Source organism: Nerophis ophidion, linkage group LG05 (genome assembly GCF_033978795.1).
Source record: "Nerophis ophidion isolate RoL-2023_Sa linkage group LG05, RoL_Noph_v1.0, whole genome shotgun sequence".
In the NCBI taxonomy this organism is placed as follows: Eukaryota; Metazoa; Chordata; class Actinopteri; order Syngnathiformes; family Syngnathidae; genus Nerophis; species Nerophis ophidion.
This window is the reverse complement of record NC_084615.1, coordinates 14,410,129-14,428,500: the sequence shown is the minus strand read 5'-3', so window position 1 is coordinate 14,428,500 and position 18,372 is coordinate 14,410,129. Positions and strand designations below refer to the sequence as shown.

The window sequence follows — 18,372 nt, the reverse complement described above, 5'->3', positions numbered from 1 at the left end:
TGATAATTTCGCGATATTGCCATATTTTTGCTGAAAGGATTTAGTAGAGAACATCCACGATAAAGTTCGCAACTTTGGCTTGCTAACAGAAAAGCCCTGCCTGCACCTGAAGTCGCAGACGATGACGTCACATGTTGATGGCGCCTCACATCTTCACATTGTTTTTAATGGGAGCCTCCAACAAAAACAGCTATTCGGACCGAGAAAACGACAATTTCCCCATTAATTTGAGCGCGGATGAAAGATTTGTGTTTGAGGATATTGATAGCGACAGACTAGAAAAAAAAAGGGTGTCCGGTCCGATCCGGTGGCCATGTACTGCTTGCCTGTGTATCGGCTGGGGACATCTCTGCGCTGCTGATCCGCTTCCGCTTGGGATGTTTTCCTGCTGGCTCCGCTGTGAACGGGACTCTCTCTGCTGTGTAGGATCCGCTTTGGACTGGACTCTCGCGACTGTGTTGGATCCATTATGGATTTAACTTTCACAGTATCATGTTAGACCCGCTCGACATCCATTGCTTTCGTCCTCTCCAAGGTTCTCATAGTCATCATTGTCACCGACGTCCCATTGGGTGTGAGTTTTCCTTGCCCTTATGTGGGCCTACCGAGGATGTCGTAGTGGTTTGTGCAGCCCTTTGAGACACTAGTGATTTAGGGCTATATAAGTAAACATTGATTGATTGATATCAGACTTCGTGGTGGGTAGTAGTGGGTTTCAGTAAGCCTTTAAACATCTCAAGCTCTTTGAAGGCAGCAGAATGTTTGTCTTTGAAGCCTTGCACAGTTAGCACACTTTCAGCCAATACAACTCTCGTCCAGACACTTGTTTTTTCAGTTTTTATTTAAAAAAAAACGACTCACGAACAAAAGAACACCGCCAAGCACCAAGATAAATGACAACGTTGGACATCGGACCGAGGCCGACTCGAGTGGAACGCTGGCCCCTCAAACCTGCTTCCGCCCGCCCTGCCTCGTTAGCACGCTGGCCCCGCGCGAGTGTGACCTGCTTCCGCCCGTCCTGCCTCGTTAGCATCACAATCACATAGCACGGAGAGCTAGCGCTAGCATAGCCGCCTTGCGTTTTTTTTTCTCGTGCTCTTTTCGCCAGCTTTTCCGTTATTTGAGTCAACTCCGCATTGCCTAATAGTATCTAAGTGTGTTTAATGAACGTACTATAATGCGAAATAAAAAAATAAAAAACGGGTTGAATTTAGTTAGCGAGCTATGGTGAGTCGTGTCGGGGGAGGGGGGGGGGGGGGGTATCTGACCACTCCTTTTATCAAGTCTTTACCACAACGACGCCATGGCGGCAACAATTAAGAAACATTTCCCCCACACATGTGCTTACCGTCTTAGGCGACTCTTCCCCGTCCGACTATTCCGTTTATTCGGCCGCTCCTTCCCTCGCCGTGCGGGTCAAGCTCGTTCAGCGGCCAGGCGACATCACAGAGTTTTCTATCAAAGAATGGGGGCGGGGCTAACTTACCGTAAAAGCCGCGAGTGCGCGCACGACGAATTTTGTCCCTGCGCGTTGTCTGCCAGGAGCCACAAGTGACTGACTCAAGACGCCGTATTTTTTTTTTTAATTGTATTTTACTACGTCGATCTTGTTTGGGGGATTTAAAAACGCTTGTGCTGCAGACTAAAGTGTCCGCCTCCCTCCTTGTTCCTCCTCCCACATGAGCTCACGCTGATGTCATTTCATTGATTGCCCAAGAACAATAGCCTGGGAGGAAGCCTGGAAATACACAACATTCCACAGCTACACGGCAAAAAAAAAAAAAAAAAAAAAAAAGGACACTTGTATCACCACCAGGACCTCATTCACTGCTACTACGTTCAACTATTATTATGAGACAAAAGGGGCTATTCTGTGCAATTATCATTCTCTTAATAAACCCCAAAACAGGTGAAGTTGTCGCGTTGTGTAAATGGTAAATAAAAACAGATTAAAATGATTTGCAAATCCTTTTCAACTTATATTCAATTGAATAGACTGCAAAGACAATATATTTAAAGTTGGAACTGGAAAACTTTTGTTATTTTTTGGAAAATATTAGCTCATTTGGAATTTCATGCCTGCAACAAAGCTGGCAGAAGTGGCAAAAAAGACGGAGAAAGTTGAATCACTTGATCAGGATGATGTCTGGAGTCCCTTCAACTTGAAACTAAATACAAAGGGAGAAAAGCCAAATATTCATACAAACAATAACTACAAACCCTGTCACGTTGTGTAAATGGTAAATAAAAACAGAATACGATGATTTGCAAATCCTTTTCAACTTATATTCAATTGAATAGACTGCAAAGACAAGATATTTAATGTTGGAACTGGAAAACTTGTATTTTTTTGCAAATATTAGCTCATTCGGAATTTGATGCCTGCAACATGTTTCAAAAAGCTGGCAAAAGTGGCAAAAAAGACAGAGAAAGTTGAATCACTTGATCAGGATGACGTCTGGAGTCTCTTCATCTTGAAACTAAATAAAAAGGGAGAAAAGTCAAATATTCATACAAGTAATAACTACAAACCAACATAAAAGTGAAGTTGTCACATTGTGTAAATGTTAAATAAAAACATCCATCCATCCATCCATCTTCTTCCGCTTATCCGAGGTCGGGTCGCGGGGGCAGCAGCCTAAGCAGGGAAGCCCAAACTTCCCTCTCCCCAGCCACTTCTTCTAGCTCTTCCCGGGGGATCCCGAGGCGTTCCCAGGCCAGCCGGGAGACATAGTCTTCCCAACGTGTCCTGGGTCTTCCCCGTGGCCTCCTACCGGTTGGACGTGCCCTAAACACCTCCCTCGGGAGGCGTTCGGGTGGCATCCTGACCAGATGCCCGAACCACCTCATCTGGCTCCTCTCGATGTGAAGGAGCAGCGGCTTTACTTTGAGTTCCTCCCGGATGGCAGAGCTTCTCACCCTATCTCTAAGGGAGAGCCCCGCCACACGGCGGAGGAAACTCATTTCGGCCGCTTGTACACGTGATCTTATCCTTTCGGTCATGACCCAAAGCTCATGACCATAGGTGAGGATGGGAACGTAGATCGACCGGTAAATTGAGAGCTTTGCCTTCCGGCTCAGCTCCTTCTTCACCACAACTAAATAAAAACAGAATACAATGATTTGTGAATCCTTTTCAACCTATATTCAATTGCATGGACTGCAAAGACAATATATTTAACGTTGGAACTGGAAAACTTTTGTTATTTTTTGCAAATATTAGCTCATTCGAAATTTGATGCCTGCAACATGTTTCAAAAAAGCTGGCACGAGTGGCAAAAAAGACGGAGAAAGTTGAATCACTTGATCAGGATGATGTCTGGAGTCTCTTCAACTTGAAACTAAATAAAAAGGGAGAAAAGTCAAATATTCATACAAATAATAACTACAAACCAACATAAAAGTGAAGTTGTCACATTGTGTAAATGGTAAATAAAAGAGAATACAATGATTTGAAATCATTTTCAACTTATATTCAATCGAATAGACTGCAAAGACAAGATATTTCATGTTGGAACTGGAAAACTTTTATTTTTTTCCAAATATTAGCTCATTCGGAATTTGATGCCTGCAACAAAGCTGGCACAAGTGGCAAAAAAGACGGAGAAAGTGGAATCACTTGATCAGGATGATGTCTGGAGTCTCTTCAACTTGACACTAAATACAAAGGGAGAAAAGCCAAATATTCATACAAATAATAACTACAAACCCTGTCACGTTGTGTAAATGGTAAATAAAAACAGAATTCAATGATTTGCAAATCCTTTTCAACTTATATTCAATTGAATAGACTGCAAAGACAAGATATTTCACGTTGGAACTGGAAAACTTGAAAAACTGGAAAAGCTGGCAGAAGTGGCAAAAAAGACAGAGAAAGTTGAATCACTTGATCAGGATGACGTCTGGAGTCTCTTCATCTTGAAACTAAATAAAAAGGGAGAAAAGTCAAATATTCATACAAATTGTAACTACAAACGCCCAAAAAAGTGAAGTTGGCACGTTGTGTAAATCATGAATAAAAACAGAATACAATGATTTGGAAATCCTTTTCAACTTATATTCAATTGAATAGACTGCAAAGACAAGATATTTAACGTTGGAACTGGAAAACTTGTATTTTTTTTGCAAATATTAGCCGATTTGGAAATTGATGCCTGCAGCGCGTTTCAAAAAAGCTGGCACAAGTGGCAAAAAAGACGGAGAAAGTTGAATCACTTGATCAGGATGATGTCTGGAGTCTCTTCAACTTGAAACTAAATAAAAAGGGAGAAAAGTCAAATATTCATACAAATAATAACTACAAACCAACATAAAAGTGAAGTTGTCGCGTTGTGTAAATGGTAAATAAAAACAGAATACAATGATTTGGAAATCCTTTTCAACTTATATTCAATTGAATAGACTGCAAAGACAAGATATTTAACGTTGGAACTGGAAAAATGTTGTTGTTTTTTAATGCAAATATTAGCTCATTTGGAAATTTGATGCCTGCAACATGTTTCAAAAAAGCTGGCACAAGTGGCAAAAAAGACGGAGAAAGTTGAAGATTGCTCATCAAACACTTGATCAGGATGATGTCTGGAGTCTCTTAAACTTTAAACTAAATTTTAAGGGAGACTAGCCAAATATTCATACAAGTAATAACTACAAACCAACATAAAAGTGAAGTCGTCACGTTGTGTAAATGGTAAATAAAAACAGAATAAAATTATTTGGAAATCCTTTTCAACCTATATTCAATTGCATAGACTACAAAGACAATATATTTAACGTTGGAACTGGAGAACTTGTATTTTTTTGTAAATATTAGCTGATTTGGAAATTGATGCCTGCAGTGCGTTTCAAAAAAGCTGGCACAAGTGGCAAAAAAGACGGAAGAAGTTGAATCACTTGATCAGGATGACGTCTGGAGTCGCTTCAACTTGAAACAAAATAAAAAGGGAGAAAAGTCAGATATTCATACAAATAATAACTACAAACCAACATAAAAGTGAAGTTGTCGCGTTGGGTAAATGGTAAATAAAAACAGAATAAAATTATTTGGAAATCCTTTTCAACTTATATTCAATTGAATAGACTGCAAAGACAAGATATTTAACGTTGGAACTGGAAAAATGTTGTTGTTTTTAATGCAAATATTAGCTCATTTGGAAATTTGATGCCTGCAACATGTTTCAAAAAAGCTGGCACAAGTGGCAAAAAAGACGGAGAAAGTTGAAGATTGCTATTCAAACACTTGATCAGGATGATGTCTGGAGTCTCTTAAACTTTAAACTAAATTTTAAGGGAGACTAGCCAAATATTCATACAAGTAATAACTACAAACCAACATAAAAGTGAAGTCGTCGCGTTGTGTAAATGGTAAATAAAAACAGAATAAAATTATTTGGAAATCCTTTTCAACTTATATTCAATTGAATAGACTGCAAAGACAAGATATTTAACATTGGAACTGGAAAACTTGTATTTTTTTTTTTGCAAATATTAGCTGATTTGGAAATTGATGCCTGCAGTGCATTTCAAAAAAGCTGGCACAAGTGGCAAAAAAGACGGAGGAAGTTGAATCACTTGATCAGGATGATGTCTGGAGTCTCTTCAACTTGACACTAAATACAAGGGAGAAAAGCCAAATATTCATACAAATAACTACAAACCAACATAAAAGTGAAGTTGTCACATTGTGTAAATGTTAAATAAAAACAGAATACAATGATTTGTGAATCCTTTTCAACCTATATTCAATTGCATGGACTGCAAAGACAAGATATCTAATGTTGGAACTGGAAAACTTTTGTTATTTTTTGCAAATATTAGCTCATTCGAAATTTGATGCCTGCAACATGTTTCAAAAAAGCTGGCACAAGTGGCAAAAAAGACAGAGAAAGTTGAATCACTTGATCAGGATGACGTCTGGAGTCTCTTCAACTTGAAACAAAATAAAAAGGGAGAAAAGTCAAATATTCATACAAATAATAACTACAAACCAACATTAAAGTGAAGTTGTCACATTGTGTAAATGTTAAATAAAAACAGAATACAATGATTTGTGAATCCTTTTCAACCTATATTCAATTGCATGGACTGCAAAGACAAGATATTTAACGTTGGAACTGGAAAACTTTTGTTATTTTTTGCAAATATTAGCTCATTCGAAATTTGATGCCTGCAACATGTTTCAAAAAAGCTGGCACAAGTGGCAAAAAAGACAGAGAAAGTTGAATCACTTGATCAGGATGACGTCTGGAGTCTCTTCATCTTGAAACTAAATAAAAAGGGAGAAAAGTCAAATATTCATACAAATAACTACAAACCAACATTAAAGTGAAGTTGTCACATTGTGTAAATGGTAAATAAAGGAGAAAACAATGATTTGCAAATCCTTTTCAACTTATATTCAATCGAATAGACTGCAAAGACAAGATATTTAATGTTGGAACTGGAAAACTTTTATTTTTTTTGCAAATATTAACTCATTTGGAATTTGATGCCTGCAACAAAGCTGGCACAAGTGGCAAAAAAGACGGAGAAAGTTGAATCACTTGATCAGGATGATGTCTGGAGTCTCTTCAACTTGACACTAAATAAAAAGGGAGAAAGAACAAATATTCATACAAATAATAACTACATAGAAATCATGTGTATTCTGGTCAAATATGCAGAGATGAGATGTGTCAGTGGTCCTCGTCAGCCAGACAACTTTGATTTTAGGGCGGCAGCGGTGCAGTTTGGATCCATGAAGGAAAGAAAAAAGTGAATGAATATTTTGTAAGTGAATACATTTACACATGCATTTTGTATTATTTGTTTTTAATGAATGAAGTAAAATTTATGTTAAACTTTTTACCAAACACTGTATAGAATGTGAGATATAACAGGACAACGCATACATTAATCATTTGTTTTTAAAACACTTACAAATAAAGTGGGACCCCAAATATTTACCGTAGGACCACATTTTTAGGAAAATTCATACTGATAGCTGAATTTATTATATCAGGATAAGATGGGATAAAATGTATTTATCCCACAAAGGGGAAATGATGTGCAGGTACAAAACATCCACACAAATATGGTGAAAATATATTAAAAAAAAAGAGGGATACATCAAAGACATGAAAAAAAGCACATAGCTGCCACTTCAAAGGCACCATTTCTACATACAGCTACAAATAAATAAATGTAAAAAAAACAAAACAATGACGAACCAAAAAATGATTAATAAATAACAACATATTGTGCACATATGTTTGCACCATGCAGAGACAAACAGCAGCAAAACAACTTGCACTTGACCAGTTTTAGATGAAAAGCCAGTGGAAGTATGTCACATACTGGGATCACAATTGTTCAAATCTCCACAGCACAATTCATATTTTGGTATCACTTTAGTGTGGAGAACATATTTTAATTAACAAAGACTTAATTTAGAGTTATTTGGACACTAGGGGAACATATAAGTGTTAGGGTTAGATTTACTAATAAGCAAAACTTCCGAGGTTATTGAGGGAAGACTCTTAGTTAATCGCTTACTGCTTGTTTAATAAGGCCATGCAGAATAAGGCATTAATAAGTACTTAATAATGACTAATTAACAGCCAATTTGTTACTAATTTGCATGTTAATAAGCAACAAATTAAACACTATATGTGCATATATATATATATATATATATATATATATATATATATATATATATATATATGGTTACACTTTAGTATGGGAAAACCATTAATGAGTTGTGTCCAAATAACTTTAAATTAAGTCTGTTACTTTAATAAGCAACTAATTAATGGTTTACATGTTTCCCATACTAGAGTGTTACCACATATATATATATATATATATGTATATATATATATATATATATATATATATATATATATATATATATATATATATATATATATATATGTGTATATGTATATATATATGTATATGTATATATATATATATATATATATGTATATGTATATATATATGTATATGTATATATATATGTGTGTGTATATATATATATATATATGTATATGTATATATATATATGTGTGTGTGTATATATATATATATATGTGCATATATATATATATGTGTGTATATATATATATATATATATATATATGTATATGTATATATATATGTGTGTGTATATATATATATGTGTGTGTGTGTGTGTGTGTGTGTGTGTATGTGTGTGTTTGTGTGTGTGTGTGTGTGTGTGTGTGTATACCCCACCTTCCGCCCGATTGTAGCTGAGATAGGCACCAGAGCCCCCCGCGACCCCAAAGGGAATAAGCGGTAAAAAATGGATGGATGGATGGATATATATGGTGTTCCCACACTAAAATGTTACCATATATATATATATATATATATATATATATATATATATATATATATATATATATATATATATATATATATATATATATATATATGTATATGTATATATATATATATATATATATGTATATGTATATATATATATACACATACATATATAGATGTATGTGTATGTATATATATATATAGAAACACGTTAATATGGGAACATTATGTATATATACAGTATATATATATATATATATGTGTGTGTGTATATATATATATATATACATATATATATAGAAAAACGTTAATATGGGATCATTATATACTGCATATATATCAATCAATCAATCGATTGATATATATACATATATATATATATATATATATATATATATATATATATATATATATATATGTATACAGGAATGTCTCAGAAATTTTTGAATATTAGAATAAAGTCCTTTATTTTCTTCAATGCAACTAAAAACATGAACATGTCACACATTCTGGATTCATTACACATCAACTGAAATATTGCAAGCCTCTTATTATTTTAATATTGCTGATTATGGAAAACAGCTCAAGAAAACTCAAAAATCTTATCTCCAAAAATTTGAATATTTCCTCAGACCAAGTAAAAAAAATAGATTTATAACAGCAAAACAAAATCAAACATTTGAAAATGTCAATTAATGCACTCAGTACTTGGTTGGGAATCCTTTTGCATGGATTACTGCATCAATGCGGCGTGGCATGGAGGCAATCGGCCTGTGGCATTGCTGCGGTGATATGGATGCCCAGGATGCTTCAATAGCGGCCTTCAGCTCATTTGCATTATTGGGTCTGCTGTCTTTCAGCTTCTTCTTCACAATAACCCACACATTCTCTATGAGGTTCAGGTCAGGGGAGTTGGCAGGCCAATGGAGGACAGTAATGCCATGGTCAGTACACCAGTTACTGCTGGTTTTGGTACCGTGGACAGGTGCCAGATCATGCTGGAAAATTAAATCATCATCTCCATAGGGCTTTACAACAGATACAGCTTCAATAGCCGTATTCCCATGGTCAAGCCTCTCCTGAACTCTTGACAACGGAAGTTCCCTCAGTCAGCAATGGTTTGGGGAGCCATGTCAGCTGCTGGTTTTGGTCCACGGTGTTTCATCAAGTCCAGAGTCAATGGAGCTGTGAACATGCTTCCATCTGTTGTAAAGCCCTATGGAGATGATGATTTAATTTCCCAGCATGATCTGGCACCTGCTCTAAGTGCCAAAACCAGCAGTAACGGGTGTACTGACCATGGCATTACTGTCCTCCATTGGCCTGCCAACTCTCCTGACCTAAACCCCATAGAGATTTTGTGGGGTATTGTGAAGAAGAAGCTGAAAGACACCAGACCCAATAATGCAAATGAGCTGAAAGCCGCTATTGAAGCATCCTGGGCATCCATAACACCTCAGCAATGCCACAGGCCGATTGGATTCCCAACCAAGTACTGAGTGGATTAATTGACATTTTCAAATGTTTGATTTTGTTTTGCTGTTAAAAATCTTTTTTTTTTCTGGGTCTGAGGAAATATTCAAATTTTTTGAGATAGGATTTTTGAGTTTTTTTTAAGCTGTATGCCATAATCAGCAATATTAAAAATAATAAAAGGCTTGCAATGTTTTAGTTGATGTGTAATGAAGCCAGAATGTATGACATTATCATGTTTTTAGTTGCATTACAGAAAATAAAGGACTTTATCACAATATTCAAATTTTCTAAGACAGTCCTGTATATATATATATATATATATATATATATATATATATATATATATATATATATATATATATATATATATCAGTTTTTATTATGAACCATTCATTAGTTGATTATTACAGTAACAAAGGCTTAATTTAGAGTTATTTAGAGTTAATGGTGAATATAGTCCTCTTACTAAAGTGTTACCAATATTTTACATGTGATTTTCTGGCAGACAGTTTTAAAACATCAACTTGTTTAAAGTGGAAAAAATATAAATGCATGATCTGTTTGGGAAACAAGCATTTTTTTTTTGTTATGAGGGAATTTTAAAGACTTGTTAAAGGGTTGAATTGATTCTTCTTTTTTTTTTGCTCTAAGTATCTTTTTTGTTTTAAACATGACTTTAGTGTTCTCGCGAGACGTGTAAAAACACCAACTCAACACGAAGCCAAACCGGAGTCAATGAAGAGAACGTCGTCGTAAGCTTGACCATTTACTTTTGACAATTCTTCATAGACAAGATGGTGAAAAACTGAAAAGAACAAAGAGACACAAACACACGTATTGCCTTTGTACATGTTTGTCTCAGGTGACATATAAAATGTAAAGGTAATGTCCAAAAATGTCCAGCAGAGGGAGACTCCCGTCTGCTTGAATGACTTGAACGGTGTATCCAATTTGACAATTATATTCAACATATCGGCACTATTACACTTTTTAAACATCTCTGACATGTTGTTAACTTATTAAAAACAACTTACGGCATTGCTTCTTCGCTTTTTTGTGTAAGATGGCAACAGAAATTACTACAGAAGACCGAAAAATGTATGACTTGCTTTCGAACGAATACCGGAAGTCATCCAACAGGAATTAATTTAGCGGAAGTGACATCATCTAACTGCTGTTTACCGATAGCGTACAATAAATATAAACAATTTTAGCTCCAAATTAAAGCATTGCAGTCACTAATACAACAATATTATCAAGTAAATATGTAAAGAATATTAACACTTGACTTCAGGACAACACAATGACAATGGACATCCATCCATCCATTCCGTACCGCTTGTCCCGCAATAATAATAAAGAAAATCAATGCCGTAAATCCCTAATTCATTCCAGTCTAATACTTTTTAGCAAGTTCTCCTTGTGGATTTGATGGAAATTACTTTATTTTTGTCAAGAAAAAAAAAATCTATGTAAAAGTGTTGAAAACTACAAATGACAATTATAGTTGAATTAAAGGGGAAAAGATTAATATATGATATTTTACAGCAGTAGGTTGAATACTTAATTCCTCATAGTGTGAAGTGGTTTTAAGTCCTTCAAAATAATGCCTGAGCAGTAAAAAGGCAACATTACTGCATTACATTGGATTTCCCCTATCTCAGTGGTATTTTACTGAGGTGACATTACAAATAAAAAATACATTTAAAAAAAACTATCATGCACGGAGTGGAAAGAGGAACAACACAATTCCCAGTTCCAGCAAAGGTGACCAAAGTTAGGTTTCACATCACAAGGCTTCATGCCCGCACAGGTCTGTCCAGTTGCAGCCCGGTGGTGTCTTCAATTTAGCCTGCATGAGTCGTGAGTTCCGTTAAAAAACTTCATTTACTTACCTGACAGTTTGGTTGATACATGTTTGCTTCCATCTGGTGGACAATACGAGGAAATCAGGCCCATGGCCTTGAGTTGTGCTACAAATGGATTTGCACAGCATTTACCCATATCACACCATCCAAACAACCTTCCCTAATCATCCACAAAATGTTTGTAGAAACAGTCTCCACGCCTAAGTGCTTGATTTGATACACCGGGCCAAATGATTAGGACACCTGAGTCTCCTCATTTGGATGGGTGGCCAAATACTTTTGGCAATATAGTGTGTATAGTTGAGATCATTATTCATGCGTTTGTTACGCCTCGTCTCGATTACTGTAACCTATTATTTTGGGGTCTCCCTATGTCTAGCATTAAAAGATTACAGTTGGTACAAAATGCTGCTGCCAGACTTTTGACAAGAACAAGAAAGTTGGATCATATTACGCCTATACTGTATATACTTTATATGCATATATACCTATATATATATACCTATACTGTATATGCCTTATATACATATATATACCTATATATATACCTATATATATATATATATATATATATATATATACTTAATATACATATATACTTATATATACCTATACTGGCTCACCTGCACTGGCTTCCTGTGCACTTAAGATGTGACTTTAAGGTTTTACTACTTACGTATAAAATACTACACGGTCTAGCTCCATCCTATCTTGCTGATTGTATTGTACCATATGTCCCGGCAAGAAATCTGCCTTCAAAGAATTCCAACTTATTGTGTGATTCCCAGGACCCCCAAAAAAGTCTGCGGGCTATAGAGCGTTTTCTATTGGGGCTCCAATACTCTGGAATGCCCTCCCGGTAACAGTTCAAGATGCTACCTCAGTAGAAGCATTTAAGTCTCACCTTAAAACTCATTTGTATACTCTAAATAGACCCCCTTTTTAGACCAGTTGATCTGCCGTTTCTTTTCTTTTCTCCTCTGCCCCCCTCTCACAATGGACTGGACTCTCACTATTATGTTAGCTCCACTATGGACTGGACTCTCACTATTATGTTAGATCCACTATGGACTGGACTCTCACACTATTATGTTAAATTCACTATTGACTGGACTCTCACACTATTATGTTAGATCCACTATGGACTGGACTCTCACACTATTATGTTAGATCCACTATGGACTGGACTCTCACTATTATGTTGAATCCACTATGGACTGGACTCTCACTATTATGTTAGATGCACTATGGACTGGACTCACACTATTATGTTGGATCCACTATGGACTGGACTCTCACTATTATGTTAGATCCACTATGGACTGGACTCTCACTATTATGTTAGATGCACTATGGACTGGACTCTCACACTATTATGTTAGATCCACTATGGACTGGACTCTCACTATTATGTTAGATCCACTATGGACTGGACTCTCACTATTATGTTAGATCCACTATGGACTGGACTCTCACACTATTATGTTAGCTCTACTATGGACTGGACTCTCACCATTATGTTAGCTCTACTATGGACTGGACTCTCACACTATTATGTTAGATCCACTATGGACTGGACTCTCACTATTATGTTAGATCCACTATGGACTGGACTCTCACACTATTATGTTAGATCCACTATGGACTGGACTCTCACTATTATGTTAGATGCACTATGGACTGGACTCTCACACTATTATGTTAGATCCACTATGGACTGGACTCTCACTATTATGTTAGATCCACTATGGACTGGACTCTCACTATTATGTTAGATCCACTATGGACTGGACTCTCACACTATTATGTTAGCTCTACTATGGACTGGACTCTCACCATTATGTTAGCTCTACTATGGACTGGACTCTCACACTATTATGTTAGATCCACTATGGACTGGACTCTCACTATTATGTTAGATCCACTATGGACAGGACTCTCACACTATTATGTTAGATCCACTATGGACTGGACTCTCACACTATTATGTTAGATCCACTATGGACTGGACTCTCACTATTATGTTAGATCCACTATGGACTGGACTCTCACTATTATGTTAGATCCACTATGGACTGGACTCTCACACTATTATGTTAGCTCTACTATGGACTGGACTCTCACCATTATGTTAGCTCTACTATGGACTGGACTCTCACACTATTATGTTAGATCCACTATGGACTGGACTCTCACTATTATGTTAGATCCACTATGGACTGGACTCTCACACTATTATGTTAGATCCACTATGGCCTTAACGCTCACTATTATGTTAGATCCACTATGGACTGGACTCTCACACTATTATGTTAGATCCACTATGGACTGGACTCTCACTATTATGTTAGATCCACTATGGACTGGACTCTCACCATTATGTTAGCTCTACTATAGACTGGACTCTCACCATTATGTTAGCTCTACTATGGACTGGACTCTCACACTATTATGTTAGATCCACTATGGACTGGACTCTCACTATTATGTTAGATCCACTATGGACTGGACTCTCACACTATTATGTTAGATCCACTATGGACTGGACTCTCACACTATTATGTTAGATCCACTATGGACTGGACTCTCACTATTATGTTAGATCCACTATGGACTGGACTCTCCCTATTATGTTAGATCCACTATGGACTGGACTCTCACACTATTATGTTAGCTCTACTATGGACTGGACTCTCACCATTATGTTAGCTCTACTATGGACTGGACTCTCACACTATTATGTTAGATCCACTATGGACTGGACTCTCACTATTATGTTAGATCCACTATGGACTGGACTCTCACACTATTATGTTAGATTCACTATGGACTGGACTCTCACACTATTATGTTAGCTCTACTATGGACTGGACTCTCACCATTATGTTAGCTCTACTATGGACTGGACTCTCACACTATTATGTTAGATCCACTATGGACTGGACTCTCACTATTATGTTAGATCCACTATGGACTGGACTCTCACACTATTATGTTAGATCCACTATGGACTGGACTCTCACACTATTATGTTAGCTCTACTATGGACTGGACTCTCACCATTATGTTAGCTCTACTATGGACTGGACTCTCACACTATTATGTTAGATCCACTATGGACTGGACTCTCACTATTATGTTAGATCCACCATGGCCTTAACGCTCACTATTATGTTAGATCCACTATGGACTGGAATCTCACTATTATGTTAGATCCATTATGGACTGGACTCTCACTATTATGTTAGATCCACTATGGACTGGACTCTCACACTATTATGTTAGATCCACTATGGACTGGACTCTCACACTTTTATGTTAGATCCACTATGGACTGGACTCTCACTATTATATTAGATCCACTATGGACTGGACTCTCACTATTATGTTAGATGCACTATGGACTGGACTCTCACTATTATGTTAGATCCACTATGGACTGGACTCTCACTATTATGTTAGATCCACTATGGACTGGACTCTCACACTATTATGTTAGCTCTACTATGGACTGGACTCTCACCATTATGTTAGCTCTACTATGGACTGGACTCTAACACTATTATGTTAGATCCACTATGGACTGGACTCTCACTATTATGTTAGATCCACTATGGACTGGACTCTCACACTTTTATGTTAGATCCACTATGGACTGGACTCTCACTATTATGTTAGATCCACTATGGACTGGACTCTCACACTATTATGTTAGATCCACTATGGCCTTAACGCTCACTATTATGTTAGATCCACTATGGACTGGAATCTCACTATTATGTTAGATCCACTATGGACTGGACTCTCACTGTTATGTTAGATCCACTATGGACTGGACTTTCACAATATTATGTTAGACCCACTCGATGTCGAATGCATCCGGTCTCCCCTCCAAGGTTTCTCATAGTCATCCACATTGACGTTCCACTCGGTTGTGAGTTTTTCCTTGCCCTTTTGTGGGCTCTGAGCCGAGGATGTTGTTGTGGCTTGTGCAGCCCTTTGAGACACTTGTGATTTAGGGCTATATAAATAAATTGATTGATTGATTGATTGATTGAAAAACAAGGGAAATCTAAATCCAAAAGGGTTGTTTTTATTCACAGTAAAACAACAAAACCACCACAACTTGTGTTAAAAGTACAAAAAGTCAAGACATCAACAATAGAGGTAGGTTAAATGTTTCATCCCTATTTGACCCCTAATGCTTAATTATTATATTATTAAATTATGCAGCTCAACTGGTCAAATATCCAAAACTATTCATGAATAACTATTATCTAATACATAAACATTGCTACATAAAGTACAACTCATCAAAAACCGTATCATATCTCTAGTAGAACCTTGTATTGATTGATTGATTGATTGATTGAAGCTTGTATTAGTAGATTGCACAGTACAGTACATATTCCCTACAATTGACCACTAAATGGTAACACCCAGATAAGTTTTCCAACTTGTTTAAGTCGGGGTCCACATTAATCAATTCATGGTATAGCCAACTGAATTTCAGATAAACAAAAAAAAAAACATATTTCCTCATATAGTGACCGGGAGTAGTTTACCCAGCTGTATGTGGGACGGGAGACTTTTATATAATATGGAATAATTAATACAAATTGCAATAACTGGTATGTTTAAAATGAAATGTCAAGTGAAACCTGGGTTGAAACGCCGATAACCTCACCAGGGTTGTCAAAAAAATGAGTTAACTCATGTGATTAATCACCAAAAAATATTGCAATAATTATTGGGGGTGTCAAAAATTGGTTAACTCAAGTGATTAATCACCCAAATATACTGCATTCATTATTAGGGGTGTCAAACATTAGTTAACTCATGTGATTAATCACCTAAATATACTGCATTCATTATTAGGGGTGTCAGACATTAGTTAACTCATGTGATTAATCACCTAAATATACTGCATTCATTATTAGGGGTGTTAGACATTAGTTAACTCATGTGATTAATTACCATTAGTTGCCAAAAAATTAGTTAACTCATGTGATTAATCACCAAAAAATATTGCATTAATTATTGGGGGTGTCAAAAATGTTAACTCAAGTGATTAATCACCCAAATATAATGCATTCATTATTAGGGGTGTCAAACATTAGTTAAGTCATGTGATTAATCACCCCAAAAAATTTCATTAATTATTGGGGGTGTCAAAAATGAGTTAACTCCTGTGATTAATCACCATGAGTTGCCAAATAATTAGTTAACTCATGTGATTAATCACCCAAAAATATTGCATTAGTTAACGGGGGTGTCAAAAATTAGTTAACTCATGTGATTAATCACCATGAGTTGCCAAACAAATGAGTTAACTCATGTGATTAATCACCAAAAAATATTGCATTAATTATTGGGGGCGTCAAAAATGTTAACTCAAGTGATTAATCACCCAAATATACTGCATTCATTATTAGGGGTGTCAAACATTAGTTAATTCATGTGATTAATCACCCAAAAAATTGCATTAATCATTGGGGGTGTCAAAACTGAGTTAACTCATGTGATTAATCACCATGAGTTGCAAAAAACTGAGTTAACTCATGTGATTAATCACCAAAGATATTGCATTAATTATTGGGGGTGTCAAAAATTAGGTAACTCATGTGATTAATTACCAAAATATACTGCTTTCATTATTAGGGGTGTCAATAATGAGTTAACTCAAGTGATTAATCACCCAAATATATTGCATTCATTATTAGGGGTGTCAAACATTTGTTAATTCATGTGATTAATCACCAGAAAAAATTGCATTTATTATTAGGGGTGTCAAAAATGAGTTAACTCATGTGATTAATCACCATGAGTTGCCAAATAATTAGTTAACTCATGCGATTAATCACCAAAAATATTGCATTAGTTATTGGGAGTGTCAAAAATTAGTTAACTCATGTGATTAATCACCAGGGGTTGTCAAAAAAATGAGTTAACTCATGTGATTAATCACCAAAAAATATTGCATTAGTTATTGAGGGTGTTCAAAATGAGTTAATTCGTGTGATTAATCACCATGAGTTGCCAAATAATTAGTTAACTCATGTGATTAATCACCCAAAAATATGGCATTAATTATTGGGGGTGTCAAACATGAGTTAATTCATGTGATTAATCACCAAGAGTTGTCAAAAAATTTGTTAACTCATGTGATTCATCACCAGGGGTTGTTAGAAAGATGAGTTAACTCATGTGATTAATCACCCCAAAATATTGCATTAATGGTTTGGGTTGTAAAAATGAGTTAACTCATGTGATTAATCACCAGGGTTTGTCAGACAAATGAGTTAACTCATGTGATTAATCACCCAAAATATGGCATTAATTATTGGCGGTGTCAAACATGAGTTAATTCATGTGATTAATCACCAATAGTTGTCAAAAAAATGAGTTAACTCATGTGATTAATCACCAGGGGTTGTCAGAAAAATGAGTTAACTCATGTGATTAATCACCCAAAAATATTGCATTAGTTATTGGGGGTGTTCAAAATGAGTTAACTCATGTGATTAATCACCAGGGGTTGTCAGAAAAATTAGTTAACTCATGTGATTAATCACCAGGGTTGTCAGAAAAATGAGTTAACTCATGTGATTAATCACCCAAAAATATTGCATTAGTTATTGGGGGTGTTCAAAATGAGTTAACTCATGTGATTAATCACCAGGGGTTGTCAGAAAAATTAGTT

General features: G+C 36.0%; 1 protein-coding gene across 6 annotated transcripts in view; it reads right to left on the bottom strand.

The window, feature by feature from the left end:
- LOC133552712 (catenin delta-1-like) overlaps window positions 1–1,645 on the bottom strand; it is a 75,346-nt gene extending 73,701 nt beyond the window's left edge. For 4 of the 6 annotated variants that reach the window (XM_061900115.1, XM_061900116.1, XM_061900114.1 and 1 more), the window contains exon 1: window positions 1,349–1,644. The gene's annotated coding sequence lies outside the window, so the exon portion shown is untranslated. Of the gene's footprint in view, window positions 1–1,348 lie in introns of all 6 variants that reach the window. The other 2 variants (XM_061900112.1, XM_061900113.1) reach the window with 1 other exon arrangement.
- Window positions 1,646–18,372: the final 16,727 nt, after the last annotated feature.